This window comes from Streptopelia decaocto, assembly GCF_964273445.1.
Source record: "Streptopelia decaocto genome assembly, chromosome: 3".
In the NCBI taxonomy this organism is placed as follows: Eukaryota; Metazoa; Chordata; class Aves; order Columbiformes; family Columbidae; genus Streptopelia; species Streptopelia decaocto.
This window is the reverse complement of record NC_138656.1, coordinates 86,068,391-86,087,494: the sequence shown is the minus strand read 5'-3', so window position 1 is coordinate 86,087,494 and position 19,104 is coordinate 86,068,391.

The window sequence follows — 19,104 nt, the reverse complement described above, 5'->3', positions numbered from 1 at the left end:
AAATAGTGCCTTACAAAACGGAAGCAGGGTCAGGATTATACTTGGAAATCCCCCTACTAATTAAATGAATCCTTTGATTCATGTACTTTTTCTATAGACATAAAAGCACAATGCACTACAGAATCGTCTCTCCGATACAGTGGTTTTATTGTATTCCAGTGTAAGCTATCACAAGTCCGGTGAAGTTGATTGGATGTAATGTAATGGGGCATGAGCTTGAAATATTGCTAATATCAAAGCCCAACTAGCTTTACCCTAATATGAGTTACAGACAAGTCACAGGAGTGACAAAAAGTTACCTTTTAATTACTTCAATTTCCTATCTTTTTTCTTTAGTTGCCATTAAAGTAATATAAAACACTTTCTTACAAATCAGTTTAAAGATGTGTGCTGCATCCTCATTATTTTCCTGTAATTTAGCAAAGGTGTAAAAGCAGAGGGAACCCTGGCCTATCAGTGACAGATGGACAGTTTTCAAAGGCAGAAAGCTGAATCTCCAATTTTGAATCACTGAATTTCACCTAAGCTTTATTTCAGCTAGATGCTGGAAAGAAGAAACTCCCAGTGTCCTTGTCATTGCCTAAGATATGTAATTTATACCTTTGTCCCATTTGTAGACAAGCTGGAATTGTGGAAAATAGAAAACTATGACAAAGTTGTAAAAAGAGCTATGAAGGTGTGCAATTGCCTAATTCCAAGGGTAAAGCATGACTTGATCTTATATGAAAAAGTAAAAATTCATACTCAAGAAGTCCAAATCACAGTATTTTAATATTAAAGAACCAAAATATGAGAACAAGGAAAGAGCACTTGGCAGTCTTTTCAATTCGATTTTTTTTCAGATTTCTCTAGGCAGAGTTTCTTGGAAAGAAACTCTTGAAGACGCACCTTTGAATGAGATTTTAAAAGCACTGTCAATAGTGATGAGTGCTTATAGGTGAGGAAATATTTTCATTTAAGGACTGATGAATCCTGTTTGCTTTGAATCACAGTTCATCACAATAATTTATAAATAAGCAAATGTAAAATTAACTATTTCTCCTGGAACCAAACACTGAAATCAGGTTTCCATATGAAGTTTTCATTTGAGTGGTGTTTTTAAACAACCATACTAATGAAGATCAAGAATCTTAAATTGAACCAGATTACCTTATTTTCCTTACTTCTTATAAAAGTTAGTCTCTCCTACAGCAATACATGGGATAGATGGTTTTAGACGAAAAGTTGTCAAATTAAACTCTCATTCCAATAGGTCATTAAAACTGGTCCAAGAACTAAATATAAGCTTCCAACATTGTTTTGGTTATTGTTTTGACATTCCACCAATGGCTTGCCTAAACCTCTGGGACACTATGATCTATACTAGAAAGTTGGTTCCTCTCGGAAATATGCTGCAGTTTCCTTCCTTCTCTTCTCTCCTTGATGGGCTGTTGCTGCTTGCTCCCAGAAACGAACAGGATGGGATGTAGTGAGTGCTATAGTCAGGGATATGAGCCAAGAGGCAGACAGAGATGTTTTTTCAAAGTCATTCACCCAGTGACTTCACTGAAAGTGGGAAATGAATTTCTCATTGAAGGAAAATGTTTGCCTTTTAACTTAACTGCTCTTATACTCTCACACCAGAAGATACATGAATGCTACTGGGAATACAGAGAAAATGAGATGAAACACCACAGTGCCTGTGAAAATCATTCTAGAAATTCCTTCTGCATTGCTGTAAGTTGTTGAAAGAAAATGTGTCCTTGGCTCTGACAAAATATTGGGAAGCCATAAGGACTAAGTTTCAGTTTTACTCCTTGATAACGAGATAATAGCAGAGGAAATACTTTCTACCATCTTGCCATTGGTGACAAGCCACATATGCCTTGTAGAAAAGGCTGCACAGCTGTGGATCATCTAAAAGTTAGCATGTCATATATTCTCTTTAATGTCTATCACTCAAAGTTTGTTCATAAACTCTGGTTTGGTCAATATGTTGACATATTGTTTTTTAACCAACAAAAGCAGCTCTGAATTATCTTTCTTTTTCTCTAACTTTTGACTTGCTTGTGGTAGATATTAGATTAGCCCTACCTAAAGTCCCAAATCTTCACTGTTTTTTGTTTTGTTTTGTTTTTAGGACTGTGTGCTGTTCCCTGAAAGTGTCAAAACACGTTCACACACTTCACACAGAGATGACGTCCCAAACTGTGATTCGAGTAAATTCTCAAACTGCCTACAATTATCTTCCATGATTTACACTATTTATTTCCAAGGTAGGAATTCAAAGGCTCATTACCTCTCTGATATGCTCTGCACTTTTTAGCATGCTTAGAAACTAAGAAATCAGGACATTTTATTTGATCCAAGGAGTGATGCACCCACAGAGTCAATACAATACTGAATGCATTTTTGAGAGTGCTGCAAAACTTGCTCTGTTGTTTTTAATATTTAAAATGTTGATGTTGTCAAAATTATATTTAGAAGACAGACTATTAGGGTAGTAAGTACAGAGTGAATCCTTCAAGGACAAAGATCCATTGCTTCTGGTGGAGTTGTGCAAGGTGGGATTTTGAGTGTAGGCACCTCTAAAATGGGAGTGAGCATTTCTGCATTGATGCAGAGGAAGGCAAGTGAGTGTCATTACTACTATGGCACTGGTCAAACTCACAATAGAACTGGGATTGGAAGCTATTTTGTGTCTTATTTCACATATATATATTTGAACTTGTATTTGTAAATATTTTTGTGTCTATGTGACGGCATGTTGACACCCACCTATCCATCCATCTGTGGATAAAGCTCTCAAAACATAATAATGCAAGTCTAGACAGAGGAGCAAGGGGAAGAAAAGGAAAGCTGGATTGATTAATCTAGTGACAGAGCTTATGAACTGATAACAAAGTCCTGCTGCATTCAAAAATACGTTGGGGAAGATTTATGGTATTTACTTTTTAAGACTGGAATATTAATAACTGCAAGAGCTAAGGAAAGGTTATCACTGACAGTAATAGTGCTTTTATGATGTTGAAAGATTAATGTTGTATTTCTCCTACAAAGAAATCTGTTCTTCTTTGGCGAAGACAAAGGATAACACAGGGCAGTCCTGTTGGGCTCAACTAGTCTTGCCTTTCTTCAACCTAGGATGAAGGAAATTTTGGAAGAGGTGAAGCTGGTGTTTGGAATACTTAGGCAGCACCTACATTTACTGTGCATTGAAATGTGCTCTCTGATGTAGGAACTTGATATACTCTTCAAGTCCCTTGCCTGGAGCTGCTGGGAAGAGCTGGGGACTTAATTCTGGGATTTACTTCTGTCCAGAAATGGGCAAAGCAAGACCTGACATCACACTTTTTGGATGAGATTGGCTTGTCAGGGTTACTGATGCTGAGTGAAAGCTAGATAGGTGGAAGCAGATTTAAAGAGACATCTGAATATGGAAGGAGACTGTCGATGTGAGATGTGGCATGAGAACAGCCATTATTTCAAGGGCTTATTAGCAAGTGGTCTGGCAGAGAACATAAAGGCAAGCTTGGGAGAAAGGGTTGGTAACATAAAAGGACCTGGGCTGATAGCATTACAGAAAACAAAGAGAAGAAAAAGATGTGGTGAAAACTAAGCCTCTGTAGGGGTTGAGGCCTTTGTATTTGGAGCATAGGAAGTAGAACATAAATTTTTGCAGATGATAGGAATTTGAAAGTAGGTACTTATCTTCTGCAAATAGTTTTTATCATTTTGGCCTTACCTCTTCTATTAGGTAAGATTATCTTGGTGGCACTTACTTGATAAGATAAGAATATGGATAGCTGTCGTGGCTATTCCTGACTAACTTTTCTTCCCTGATTTACAGGCCAATATTCCGTAATCTAATGTGCCCTGAATTGACATTTTCACCTTGCACCTCTATGGAGAAACAATACTATATTTGGAATTGTGAAAACTTGCTCTAGCAATAAGCAGTGCAGAAAGTATATTCTGCATTCAACAGCTGAAATGCAACAAACATAATAATCAAAATACATTAATAAATAGCTTGGGGAAGAACCAGAATCTGAAGAAAATAAGCCAAAAGGGAATTAATATTGCATATTTGCCTGTAAATACCCACAGCCTGAAGACTTGTTAAACAGTAAAGCAAGATAATCAATAGCAGAATGTATATTAAAAATGCATATCCAAGCAACCTTCTTTCCTCCACCATTACAGGTACTGGGAAAATACAATAATTATATTTTTTTCGTCTGACTAGAGAGAAACAAGGTCTGTTTTGGTTTTGCTGCAAATGTTCCTGATGTTTTGTTCCTAGCTCTTAGGAACCACAATCAAAATATTCCAAAACTAATTGGCCTTTTCCTCAAATTCAGATGAGCAATATTTTTCCCACGTGAAACTGATCAGCAAAACCATTGCACAGTTGAGAAAGCAAGAACAGCATTGAAGCTGCAGCCTCGAATTAGCACTGTTGGGAACTGATCATGTTTAACGTTAGTCAAGTGAAAAATGAAATGCTGATTAACTACAAAAAACTATTGAGAAAATCTCTCAGAAAAGATTAATAAAACAGCTGTCATGGCAGTCAAGAGAAAATACCAGAAATTATGTGGGAAGCAGCAGGAAAATTAGTATGAATTGCTTCCTTATCATGCCAGAGTGGTCAATTTTCATCACATTAGTGACCTGAAAAGAGAAGTAGTAAGACAGAGGGATGCATATGAGACACTGATATGAAAGAAAATTACGAGTGAAAACCTGCAGGACAAACTAACCACAGTATGTGAATAAACAAGATCAACTAACAGGTCAGTCTTGATAAGGGCAAGATACTTCAGAGGAAGAAAAGTTTAATCCTTTTTCAAGGAGTCCTGCATGTTGAGCTGCTGTGGCTGATAAGGTTTTCTGGAAGGAGAAAGACAGTAAAACGTGAAGAAAGCTGTTCTGTCATGCACTGTTACGTTTCTGTCTGTATTCAATATTATTGTTTTGAAAGCATATAGCACCCAAAAGAAGTTTTGGATTCACCACTGATGATTTACATTCTTAGCACCTAATTCAGGTGAAGTTCAGATTTGACATCAGCTGATTGTCAGCAATTCATTTATATCTATCTTGTTTATGAATCCTCATAATGAAACTCTGACCTTTATTTAGCTTTATTATATCTATTTAACATAGTCTTTTATATCTCTGTGCATCAGTTCCAACTAATTTTTTGTAACTAAGATAAAATCCAATTTTGCACTGTATATACAATCTAGGTATACCAAGTTCTTAATTTGGTGTGAAGCCAAACAAAGGTTTAAAAGCACTACACCCTGCCCCACCCCCCCTCCCCCCCAATAAAATGTGGTTTTGGTACTGTTATTTTATGTACATTTATAGATTATATGGAGATATTAAAACCAATTGATTAACTGGCATTTATTCGCTTAAAGTTTTATGCATAAAGGTAAAGGTAGGTGTTTTTAGTACTTGTATAATATGTTGATTACCTCTGCTATCTAAAGTGCTCAGGTCTGTGTTTAATTATCTCACAGAAGTTTTAGTTTTGACATCCCAAAAGGAAGCTTTAAAATGATGCAATGGTATAACAATTTGAAATAAAATGCAAACATGAACACAAATACAATATTTATGTTTTTATTTCTGTTCCTGTTAAAAAAAGATTTAGAGAACTGAGCAACCCTCTAATAAATAAGTCTAGCCAATAAAAGTGCAAAGTCTTTGATGTGTATCACTTTTATCTACTGCAAACTTCTATTTTCTACTTTAATTCAGAATTGATTTACTCCAACAAAAAAATCATTTTATACATCCAGTAGACATCAGGATGCAGAATATACGTTACAATGAATAAGCTATCTAGAGAATGCAGATATTCCAAATTCAGGTAATAAAACTTTATATTGTCATATCAGCTTCACTAATGAATGTGAAGTTATAAAATACCTTGTTTTAAAGACACTCCTCAATATATACATTTTATTGATATACCAGTTACAGTAGCCAAATCCACACATCTTACTCTTTCATCTACTGGCCTCATTTTAATGATTTTAATATCTTTTTCTTCTCCAGACTTGAGCTTCTGTGACTTGCTTTTTTTGCATGACATTTCCCTGCAGGGTGTGCATGTGGTGAATTTCTGTGGACTGGACATACTAACAGCAGTCATGTTGCATCAGCCCTCTCAAACAACATCTGAATTTTGGATTGTCCTTCCCACTCACACAGAGGAGTGCCTGCCATTCCCTTTGGACATCCTATTCCACCATCCTGAGAAGGAAGATAAAGACACCTTTGATCCAACATAAGCAGTGGTGGGTGCCCCACACCTTCCATGGAAGTCCCACCCCTCCTGAATGTCACATGTCCCACTTGATGTGGAAGTCCCACCCGTCCTCACCTGTTTGCTCCACCTCCTTCTGCCCCTTTGGGTAAAATGATGCACCCGCATGCTGGCAGGCAGCCCCTTCCAGTTTATCCAGAAGTACAGCAGAGCTAGAATCCCCTGACTACCACATCCACCAAGGGCACTATTTGTGAAAACGTCGTACCTCACAGATTTTCATACTGCTCTGTGATTTGCCATTTTTTTTAATACGTCATGTGCCTCAAAGTGCCCTCTGATTGGCTACCTGTTTCCTTTAGACTGGGAAGTGCTGTTATATAGAAACATACACATTCACATACATTTTTTCCTCTATTTATAGAAAGAAATGTACAAATATGCATTAATATATTTATTTATACACTTTATATATATTTATATATGCATATATGTATTTCCAAATATAAATATATAGTCATTAAATATATATATATATATATACATAAAAGCGTGTGTATATAATGTATCAGCTATTTTTTAATAAGACCTAGTGATATCTATAATTTAAATGTAAATAAGTGGTTCAATAAAAATAAAAGGCAAGCTTGTGGTCCACCACTTTACAAGGGTACTGACACAGCACTAACATGCTGGTTTGGAGTAGGGGGAGTTCAAACAGGTGTGGGACCATGAATAAGTTGCAAGAAGCCTTCAGTCTGGCCCTGTCTGGCCTGATCAGCTGCTGTGCTCTGGAGCCAGGGAGCTGTAGGATAAGACTACCTGTCTGGCATTCTGGGGCTGGCTGGCTCTGACTGCACACTGGAGTCTGTAAGGAGAGATAAGAGATCAACAGCATGGGTGCACCACCCAGGGGAAACCAATCCCATGTGACTGTGGTATCCCACAAGGCAGAACTGTGTCAACAGGTATGTTTGACACCACAGGAGGCTAAGATGCCCTGGCCTGGGAAAGCAGTTAGATTGGTGGCCAGGTTTGGCAGTGATGCCATGCAGGCTGCCAGGACAAAGTGACTTCAACAAGGGAGCCTTTTCTTCAATCTGAACAGTCCCAGCTATCAGCCTCTTCTCATATAAATGATGCTCCAGTGCATCATCTTTTTGACCCTGTGCTGGACTTGCTCCAGTAAGTCCATATCTTCCTTGTACTGGGGCATGCAGAGCTGGATCCAGCACTCCCACATATGGTCTTAGTAGGGCTTAAAGGAGAGGCAGGTTAAACCAGGTAGTAATGCTCTTTGTAATGTAGCTCAGGATATCCTTGGCTGAAAAGGATACCTATTATATTTACAAATAACATGGCCTGGTGATGAAGTGGAGTTGAAAGGAACTGCAAGACTGTTGGAGGACAGTTAGGATTCACAATGATTTTGACCAGTTGGAGAAATTATCTGAAAAAAATAGGATTAAACACTACAGGGATGAATGAAATGATCCATGTTTAGGAGGAAAAAAGGGAGAAAGAGCTACAGCAGACCTGTGAAAGAGAAACTAATGCTTATAGAAGGTGACAAGCTGAACACAAATAAAAAATATCATGCTCTTACAAAAGGAGACAAGCATCATACTGGCATATACAAAGAAAATCCAAGAGATGTATACAGAGAAGTTTCAATTATGCAAAAGATGAAATTATCCTGCCATACTTTTCAACTTTTGAGAGGTCGCTGCCACAATACTCTCTCATGTTTTGTTCACCACCCATTTAGAATGACAAGGACTTAAAGAGGCCAAAGGAGACCCCTGGAAATCAGTGTGAAGAACTTCTTGACCCTAGCTCATCCTAAGTCCTGTTCCCTGTGAATGACTTGGGATTTCCATGCTGTGCCTTCCTGCCAAGGTTGGCTTGAACTCCTGGATTGTATCCTGAGTTCAGTCACAAGAGAAAGCCCAACCTCTCACTTATTCCTGCCTTCCTCTTCCAAGACCTTCATCCCATCCCAATCGTAAAGCCTATCACAATCTTGAGAAGTCAAGAAATAAAGACATAGAAATAATGACCTGTGAGCGTGGCTGAAAAGCATCTGGATGGTCTAAAAGAGATGATGGAAGAGAGAAAAAATGGCAGTCTCCAAATGTATAAATCACTCATAGAGAGAATGGGGTCTGTTCTTCAGATCACTGTTGGACAGGATGGGAAGAGATTAAATCACAGTAGGAAAATTCAGCTTGAATATTATGGAAACTTTCTAGCAATGTAAGGGTTTGATTAACACTGTCTTATATGGTCTGGGGAGCTGCAGAAGTTCTCATTATGAAAGGTTTTTAAAAGCAGTTTGGATAAACACTTATGAGCACTTACAACAGTGGATCTTGCCTGTGTCAGAGAAACATTTGCCACTCCAAGGTTTTCCTGCCCAATGTTATTTTCTATAAATCTCTGATACTATACTAAGGGCAGAAATGCTGCAAAGACTTTACCTTTGGAAAGGGTGGCGTTTAGGACAGGCAGATTGGCGTGTGAAGTCAAAACAATGGCACTTACTTCATTCAAACCAAATTCAAATAAGATATACTTTAGAATTCAAAGCCTTTTTTTTTTTTTTTTTTAACTTGAGTGAGTGAGGTAATGATGTATCTTTGACTTTGGGCTGGTACCAAAAGAAGAGAAATATGCTCCTAGAGGCAAAATTTTTTATGCCAGCTACTCTGGATTTTGAGTTTGCAGGGATTATATTATGTCAGCAAACTCAGACACACGTTAAAAAGTGACATTAATCATACATAAAAAGAAATTTGCACAAGGACCTGCTAACTCCATAAAAAAACCTCACTGAAATATGCATGAGGACATTCATTTTAACATGGGAAGACCAGAAAGTACAGTCAACATTGAAAAATTTGTTCAAGAATATTTCCTTAGCAAGAGCTTCGGTTTCAAAGGTGGAGTGATCTTTCCTGAACCAGTTTGGGATGGCAGGATGAGACTGCCAAGTCTGTTGGGGAAGATGAAGATCAGTCTCTGGCCTTTTGTGTGTTTTCTAAGGTTTAGTCTGGACTTCTTTTTATAAAAAGTTAAAGCAGCACATCTTTTCCTTAAATAAATAATTCCTGCAGATAAAAGTAAAGGTTTTTGAATATTCTCAAAGACTGGAGATTTTATGACCTAGCCTACAGCTTCCTGATGTCAGTATTAAATATTTATCAGCCTGAGTGTCAAATCAGAGACTTATGATGAGACCCAGAAAGGCAACATAGGTACCTCCAGCTAAGGTTTTGCGAGGCATAAAATTAGTTTTCTGTCTCTGCATAAGTGAAACAAATAAATGATACCACTTGCCCATTCTTCTAATATAGTCAGTGAGAGATATCATTTCCTCCAAAGAGATCTACAGAATTTAACAAACAGCATAGAAAGCCACTAACAAATGCCAAACTCATGAGTTGTTCTGAGCTTCTTGCTCCCTCTTCAGAGGTAATTTTGAGTGAGGTGTTCCCTGGGGAGCCAGAATCACTTCTCAGCAACTCCCATCAGTTCTGGGTCCCTGAGCTCCTGTGTGTGGCCTGGATGTGCTGTCACACTGGACCAGGCTGAGCCTCCCTCTTTACAGTCTGGCTTCAGCTTGTAAGGTGCATGTGGGCACTCCAGACTGGAGCTATCAGGCATTTCTGTGTGACCATGGTACTCAAGGAATTTTTCAATTCCTGACTAAAAAGGTTGGGAGATTACATATTAGAGAACAGTGTAGGGGGTCCTGGTGGACAACAGGATGACCATGAGCCAGCACTGTGCCCTTGTGGCCAGGAAGGCCAATGGCATCCTGGGGTGTATTAGAAGGGGGGTGGTTAGTAGGTCGAGAGAGGTCCTCCTTCCCCTCTACTCCGCCCTGGTGAGACCACATCTGGAATATTGTGTCCAGTTCTGGGCCCCTCAGTTCAAGAAGGACAGGGAACTGCTGGAGAGGGTCCAGCGTAGGGCAACCAAGATGATTAAGGGAGTGGAGCACCTCCCTTATGAAGAAAGGCTGAGGGAGCTGGGTCTCTTTAGTTTGGAGAAGAGGAGACTAAGGGGGGACCTTATTAATGTTTATAAATATATAAAGGGTGAGTGCCATGAGGATGGAGCCAGGCTCTTCTCGGTGGCAAACAATGATAGGACAAGGGGTAATGGGATCAAGCTGGAACACAAGAGGTTCCACTTAAATTTGAGAAGAAACTTCTTCTCAGTAAGGGTGACAGAGCATTGGAACAGGCTGCCCAGGGAAGTTGTGGAGTCTCCTTCTCTGGAGACATTCAAAACCCGCCTGGACATGTTCCTGTGCGACCTCACCTAGGTGTTCCTGCTCCAGCAGGGGGATTGGACTAGATGATCTTTTGAGGTCCTTCCAATCCCAAACATACTGTGATACTGTGAAAAAGGCAAGGGAGCTTAGTGAACTTCCTTTGCACTTCTTTCATATAGGCGAAGGCAACAAATATGCTTTAAAATCATTAACAACAACAAAATGCTCCAAGAGTTTGTTGTTATTGTAGCAGGATATGAATTTGTTTAATGAACACCTAAGCAGAGGGAATGGATGTTGATGTGACTGCTGTCAGGGCTGTTGTTCCAGGTATTTAGTGGCACAACAGATGATGCTCTAATCCCATGTGGGGTATTTTATTTATGTCTGTGGTTGAAACCTGACCTTTTTATTAAAATTGGAATTAGATAGCTCATATGACTAAAGCTCACGCAGATTATATTGTATTGACTAGCACAGTATTTAGATACCGTAACTTTGCAACTTAAGCTCATTGCAATTCAAGCCATTAAATCTAAACTAGTTTCCGAGTTTTCAACAAATATTTTTATAAATATCTCAAAATAAAAAAAAGAGTTAATGCTATTTTTTTCAGTGTTTAATATTTAATTACTTATGGACCACAGAAAGTACGATCCTTTCTCACATATCTCAAAACTAGAAAGGTTATGTAACTGACCTTTTAAAAAAATCTACTTACGTTGTGCCCTTTTACAGAAGCAGGTTGTTTTGTCTACATTTGTCTCATTCCAGCAGATGTAAGATAAGACTGTTGATTATAAAAGAACTCTGTTTTTAAAGATTCTGCTGCATTAAAAAAACTGGTTTTGAGTTAAAGATGGAAGAAGAATCTATTTGCATTTTTTCATTTGTTAGTCTCTTAAAACTATTTCCATGTGCAATAATGTATGCTAATAGGAAGTGAAAAATAAATGCAAAATACTTAGGATTGCATAGTAATGCTGTCTGTGCTAAATTCTAAATTAAACAATTCCTTAATTTGTGCTATTCTCTGCAGATGTTCTCACTGATTTAAATATGATAGCTGGAACCATAAGAAATTGCATGAGGCAACCAAGTAAACTAATATAGTGCTAACATAACTAGCTCTCTACCCAGCTGTGGAGGTGAGGACCACAGGAAGGCCACATGACTCAAGTGTTCTCCAGGCTTCTCTGGGACTGGAGTGACAGGTCGTAACAGGCAGTTCAGATGCCCCAAACTTGTAGTGTAGCCATGGTCAGGATTTGCTGCTATATTTCATAGTTTCACTGGAGGCTTTCATTACCATAATTGTCTTTAAAACTTTGGAGTGTTAGGCGTTTCATTCCATGATCACAAGAAGCCAGGGCTATTCCACCTTACAATTTCAGCTGTTTCTCTTGGCACTGTTCTTCACTGGGTCACAACTGGGTAACTAGTGACCTTTCATCCTAGTGTGCATTTGTGCATGTGTACACACAGGCACAGTTTTGCCATGGTATCTGACATTTTGGTTGTTGGATAGCTATTACTGAAATACTTTGGAGGGTTTAAGAAAAGCACTAAGCATCAAAAATGACTGACTTGTGAGCAGAAAAAAAATATGCAGTAGCAAAGACAGGGAAGAAGGACTTGTATCAAAAAACAGCTGGGGACAAAGGGACCACAACGATCTGGACTTACTTTAGGAATACACACCAGTGGATAGTAGACCAAGGGTTAGCTGGAAATTGATGTTGTGAGAATAAAGTAATATCTGCTTTATTTCTCTAATGCTGGGAGAAGATTAAGTTACAGCTACCTTATTTCTCAGTTAAACAGTTGAATCACTTTGCCCTTCTGTCTTTAAAGGACAAAAATCCTTACTAAAGAGAAGCTTTGCTTGAAACTAGGTTTTGGAAGCTCTTAACACAAATATCACTCCACTGAAACCTCTCCTTTGTTAGAGAGGTCCTGCCGGATGGATACTGTAAACAAAAGCCAAGATCTCACCCAACTAGCACCTATCTGTTGCAAACTCCAAAGCAGTATAAGATACAGACTAGATTCGTCTCATGGAACAGTAAGTTCTTAAACAAAGGAACCGTAACTGTAGTATTGATGCCTATGGTCTCTCTTAAAAGGAAGTGAAGAGAAACAAAAGGAAATTGAACCACCTCAGATGTGAGGTATATGGAGAAGCTGGCCAGCTCCAAAGTGCCTTTTGGTTTTCTCCTGAAAAAGGTCCTGGATGCCTTGCACAGGCAGTCCTGCTTGATGGAGGGGCTGTGAATTAACTCTCGGCCAGATCCTGCTTATCCTGACACCTCCTATTACCATGCCCTAGTCATAGTATCACGGAGACTAAGTATATGAACCAGAAAATTTAACTCAAGTTTAGTGCAGACAAATAGAAAACAGTGCCTGTGAGCCACATCACCCAGTATTGATGTCTACCTCAATCAAGTCTCCTCAGGCACCTTGTGTAGTCAATGGAAACACTGGTCACAATCCACCTCACCCGCTTTGCTATATCTTCCTATAATGCCATCTCTCTTTCATTGATGAGAAAAGTAGTCCAGGCAACTCATTCAGATATGGGTGTGGACATATTTGGCCAGAGCAATCCCACTTATTATGTTGAAACCACTAAAACTGAAACAATACTCAAAAGATACAGTGTTCAAAACACTAATCAGAAAACCATCTAAATTTATAGTCTTTTGTATATGAAATCTTCACCTTTTTTCTTCCTGTTAGCACAGTTTGTCTTGTCCTTTTCTGTCTGTGCCTTGTCAGCGTTTAGTGTTAGAGTATGATGCAGTTTTCAGCAGGTACATGTTACATGCTTTTAGAAATAGATGAAAGATATGCACAATATCTAATAATTAATCAGGTCCTGAATAAGCATCATACCCTATGATGCCCCAGCTTAAGGGGCCTCTGGAATGAATAGTTGCCAGCTACAAGAAGTTTAGTGCAGCTCCTAAGGACTTAATGTGGCATAAAATCCCATCTCATCTCATCTCAGCAAGAAGTACTTATGGATAAGAGTAATGACATTCCCACATTTAATGACCTGGCTATGCTAACGTGCAGGGTATCAGTCCTGAATGCTCAGCCACAAGGTGGAGGACTTCCCTAATGTGTTAAGTTTGTTCCAGGCTCTGGCCACCATCTGCAGCCACCACTGGAGGATAACATTTGGTAAACTGGTACATTCAGGCCAAATGGAAAGGAAAATAGCAAAACCAGATATTAGAAAATGGAAATGTAAAGAGGCAAAATCATGTATCTTAGAATATTAAAGCTATACAGAGCTAGGAGGACAGTGTTTTTTCAGCTCAGGAAATGACCTAAAAGATTTCACTTTTCCTCATTCTCGAGCCAAAATTTTGGTTCCGTGTAACTGAATGTTTATTTTTGGTTTTATAAAAAACTTAGTGTTTTTAGAAATTTTTATTTCAATTATAAGTAGCTTCCATTTTGGAACAAACCATCATTTCAAACTGGAAAAGAATTCATATTATTTTCATTTAAAATATTAAAATATGACCTTTTTATGTATCAGCAATTTCTCAGAAAAATAACTATGCCTATGTAACCTGCATGTATTTATCTACAGGAATTTAGGTATCCAAATTATTTAGTGATTGGGCAGCACTTCTGAAGTTGTCAGTGGCACCGAATTGGAGGACTCGGACAGAGGATAAAATGCCTAAGCTGAAGGTGGTTTGTTTGGTTACATTTTTCACTTCATTTTCAAAACTCTTACCACAGTTCATCAGAAAAGAAGGCACACTGTAAAAAATAAACAGGACAAACTTGATTATCTTTCTACTTCAAGATCATCTTATAAACCTGGCACATTATCATGAGGAATTTTCCCCTTTGACTCAAGAGGTCCTGATAGAAATGTGGGAAATAAAAAGCTCAAAAACTTTGCAGGTCTTGTAAAAGATTTGTTGTTGTCAAAGGGCACATAAAAGAGAGATAACAATTGAACAAACAATTGCCATTTCTTAGGGAAACTCTTGTCATGATTAACCAAGCTATCAAGACTGAAATACAAGACTAAAGAAAATATTTAAACAGTTCTAATACATGTTAAAATTACTGTTACAATTAAATAGAAGAAGAGAGCAGCATCACAGTATAATCACAAGAAATATGTCACCAAATCTACAGATTGCAGTATTATAGGACTCTTTCTACTAGAAGTGTCAGCAAAGGTGAAATTTAGGCTTCACCACATCTGGCTGTGCTTAAGCACAGCCTAACATATACATAGTGAAAATTTGGTGCTCACTTTAATAATGAAGTAAGGATTTACAGTCACTGCTACCAAATTGGTCTTGGCTTACTAAAAATCACTTTGTATTGCACTTACGCCTGGGTTTTCAGAAGCGCTTGACATTGGCTTAGGTCTACTCCCATTTCAGTAAAAGGAATTTTAACCACTAGCTGCTAACAGAAACATAAACTGAACTTGTACTGATTATACAAGTAGTTTGTGTGTGGTACCAGGCCTGTAACACTGATCACTGGTGGATGTTTATGGGAAAAGCAGCAAAAATACAATAGCTCCTCAGCCTTTATCCATCAAAAATTTTGTGATATCGTACTACAGAGATTGTATCCTGACCAATGCACCTAATTGCCTATCTTCCATCAATTTGGGAGATCTGTTATTTAAACCATTAATATAGCTAGACTTCACAGTATCCTACAGTGATGACTTTCGTAATTCCACTAGCCTCTATGTGAAAAAACACATAATTATTTGAAAATTATGCCTGATAATTTAAATGGCTGTCACTTGTTCTTGCATTGCCAAGAGAAAGAGTGAGTCCGCACAGGATATTCAAAATGGCTCACTCAATCTAGAGCCCTAGGTTTGGATTTGGTGAATCTTGGAGTTGGATTAGTGCATAATGCTTTTTTTTTTTTTCCTTTGGTTCTTTATTTTTTTCTAATAATTCAGATTTTTTTTTCCCTTGTCTTTTTATCACTTCTGAGCTGACAGCTATCTGTGTCTCCAAGATTTCTTCTTGAATTACAATAATAAAGAAAAATCCCTCACTGTGCGCAAGTAATTTTTCCACAGTCATTCTTTTGCATTTATTTTTACTGCATTTCCTTTGTCATTCTTATCATCCCACATCCAGTGTTACGAAGTCTTCCTGTAACTCTTTGCAAAGGGCTGCATATTAAAGTATCCTAGATATCACTGTAACATTACCAGCAAAATGAGAGAAAGGTTAAATAAACCTAATGACTCTGTGCAATGATCTCGGTATTGGGGAATCTGGGGGTTGGGAGCTGCATCTGGCAGTAGGTGATGGTTGCTAAATGCAAAGATTTGTCATCTCAGAATGTTTTTAAATTGAAAAAAAAATTAGAAGATTGGGAGTTTGATTATTACAGTTTTGTTTTGTGACTCAAAGTGGAACAGTGTTTAGTTTCATTTATTAAACCAAACAGTTCCCTGTGAGGCACTTGTGCATCTCAGGCAAAGCTAAATTCATGTCGGATGCAAACAAAATTGGACTGTTAAAATGATTAATTTTGCTTGGGACGCTGTCTTTCTTTAACTGATAAAAAAGTGATGTGAGTGAGTTTAAATATTTAACATTTTATTCAGGGGAAAATCAAACATAGAAATATTAGAATCCCCCAAGGAGTCAATTTTATTGCTTTTTTTCCTCATCTTTCCTCTCAGGTTGCTAACTGATGTTTCACACCAAATATTGCATCCTAAACACTGCCTTTCATCAGGGAGATCAGAAAAAATGATCAGCATCCTTTGTTTGGAACCTCTTGCAGCACATTTTTTAAAATTTGTGATTCTGAATTATGTCTCCTGCACTTGTGGGAAGGGGTGCCTGTCACTGCCCAGTTCCTGCCCTGACAAGGTGAGGGAGGGGAGACAGAGGAAGGTCAAGTCAAAGTACTGTTATTCTTTGTAAAGACATACAACTGAATTGTATCTGAGACTACATTACCATCCTCAGTGCAGGACTGATTCAAAAGGAGGTTTAGAGAAAAATCAGAAAAGAGATTTATTTTTTTTTTTTAAAAACAATAATATTTCTGCAGCATAAAAACAACTTGGCACAGCAGAGCATATCATACTACAGGGAAAATAATTTTGTGTTGAATCTGAGAGCAATATTCACTTTAGACATTTTCTGATACCCACATCAAGGTACTTTCGTATGGCTTAAGGTGCGGTGAAACAAGTCAAACAAGTCTTGGTTCTGTTTCTTCCTGGCGGAATACTTATTCTGAAAACAATGCCATTGTTCTATTCCATTTAATGTGGCCAACTTTCTTTCGAACTGATTAAAAAAAGAGAAAATTCCTTGTATAAATGCAGCTGAAATTGGTAGACGGTGACAAAAAACAGGTATTGTGCAAGAACAAACATACAGAAGATCTGAAGAGGTGGCAGATGCTTCGTCTCACTCTGATGACATCACTGTCTTGATGTGACCTGTTCTGTTGCAGTCAGCAGTGTCCATGGAGTGTGGAAATGGTTCTGAGAAACTATGGAATTTCTATAGCACTTTCCTGGGCTGATATTTGAATGCTGAGAAACATGAGTAAACACAAACATAGCATATATAGTGAGAGATAGACACTGTACGTGAAGTTCAAGGTAAATCAATAATGCCTATATATAAGTTAATTCAAATTAGATGTAAATAAATGCAGGTACAGTTATTTGACCAGAGTAAGAGTTGATGAGTATTTTAGCCTTTTTAAAACCTCACTTTTACAGTTCTGCAGATAATTATTACTGCAGGGATTTTTAAATACTTAAGTTGCAGATAAGAACTGGGTAAAACCTTATCCCACTAGCTCTTAATGTTTTGCTGCTTGTTTTTTTATTATTATTATTTTTTTTATTTTATTTTTCTTTTATTCTCTTTCTTCCCAATGGGATAATCCAGGACAAACTGTGGAAAAATCAGAAAACTTGAAAGGAGTTCTTATCTCTCATTTACGCAGAGTTGATCAACATTTACATTCACAGGTATACATCTGATAACGTGACCACAGAAATTTTTGATATTTTTATTTACTTTTAATAAACTGTAACCTAAACCAGCCCCAAATCTAAATCTATTCACAGTTCATATACTTTAGCTTATGTTATTGTCTCACAAAATCTGTGGATAACAAATATTTTTATCTTTCTGTTCACTTTGGGTTTTGATCATAGTCTATATAATGCATAAATACTCTGCCTTTTCTGCCTTTGCTGATGTCAAAAAACAATAACTCAAATAAAAGCATCCACCAAAATCACCAAGTTTCACCTAATCTTCTGAAAAAATCTAGAGATTTTGCATGGTATCAATTCAAAACCACAGATCAGGACAGCTTTCCTCAGGACCATGTTTCATAATACAGAAATGCTTCTGAATTTCAGCAAAACTTTTGAAGAACCCAGGCTGAGTTTTGGATATTAACAGCATCAAAAACCAGGTGTTTCAGATGATTTAGAGTTTTGCAATGAAAGATTTGTCCAGCTCCTATTCACAGCTAAATGAGACAATGTTTACTAAGATAACAGTACTTTGAGAAACTATTTTTTTCCATTTCTCTTAACAAGGTACACTTTGAACATTCTTTATGAGAAAATTGTTTTTTCTCAACCCCTAAAATAAAGAGAAGATGAGGTAGACTGGTCTCATGTAATCCCACTTTTATGCCACTGTGAATGCATTGTATGTTGCCAGTGGAATAGAAAATTTCAGCGGTGATTTGGGCTGATATTTGCAGATGCTTTTCTAGCCTCCTAGCTGACTCCAGACTGGCCACATTCCATTTCACCTTCTACTTTTTTTTTGTCATCTGAGTTGCTCCTTTGTGCTCCTTTCAAATATATGATTTACAAATACTGTTATCACACTCAGCTTATGCAACATTATATGTGGCTTCCCAAATAGAACAAAAGAAAATTTTTACTTAGCTGGCACATATTCTTTAAACTTTATTAAGTCCTTATTACACCAATGATTCATAGACAATTGTTGACACTGTTAACTCATAACACCTCCCACAATACAAACTGCAACATAGGGAGTTCCTTAGTATATCTTGAGGACTGTGTTGTGTAAAGAGAAACACTCCAGAAAAATATTTTTCCAAAGGCATGTATCACATTGTTGAAGGAGAGTTCTCTTTTTCTTGAATGTTTTTAGGGTAGAACAGGTTGAGAATTGCTGTGACTTATATGTGGGCTAAGGTATTCCAGGCAGAGAAATGCAAAAGCACTTAAATATACAGTTACTTTGAAGTTTAGTTTTTACATGTTACCATTTATTTTTGTCCAGTCTTGCCCGGAATTTGCCATGTAGCCTCTGATAACTTCATTCCTACACAAACAATGCAAAGAGACAAACTAGGGTAAAAGAAAGGGGAAAATGTGGAGGCAGTGATGCTGTAGTGACAAAATAAGTTAATCACCATAAGGTCATGTTCATGATGCTGGATATGGTAGGCGTAGATATACACCAGAAGAATGTTCATTTTTTTTTTTAAATAGAATAGGAAGGCTAGAAGA